The sequence below is a fragment of the Sinocyclocheilus grahami genome, unplaced genomic scaffold, assembly GCF_001515645.1.
Source record: "Sinocyclocheilus grahami isolate Dianchi unplaced genomic scaffold, SAMN03320097.WGS_v1.1 scaffold472.1, whole genome shotgun sequence".
NCBI classification, from domain to species: domain Eukaryota; kingdom Metazoa; phylum Chordata; class Actinopteri; order Cypriniformes; family Cyprinidae; genus Sinocyclocheilus; species Sinocyclocheilus grahami.
The window spans coordinates 692,269-692,588 of record NW_015505651.1 but is presented as its reverse complement, the minus strand read 5'-3'; the positions used below and the strand labels follow the sequence as shown (position 1 = coordinate 692,588).

Here is a 320-nt window from a genome sequence, read left to right as displayed (position 1 = left end):
TCGCGATTAATCTCATCCAAAATAAAGTTTTTGTTTGCATAGTATATGTGTGTGTACTGTGTATATTTATTATGTATATATAAATACACACACATGCATGTATAAATTAAAAAAAAAAAGTGTTATGTTTATATTTTAAATATATTTATATATAATATAAATTATATGAATATAAATATATACATGAAAATACATGTAAATATTTTCGAAATATATGCTGTATGTGTGTATTTATTATATACGTAATAAATGTGCACAGTACATACAGATATATTATGTAAACAAAAACTTTTATTTTGGATGCGATTAATTGTGATTAA

The 320-nt window shown here is 20.0% G+C and overlaps 1 pseudogene; it reads left to right on the top strand.

Annotated features, from left to right (window-relative positions):
- The window catches only part of LOC107553410 (vesicular glutamate transporter 1-like), a 21,337-nt pseudogene that overhangs the window by 14,151 nt on the left and 6,866 nt on the right, over positions 1-320 (top strand).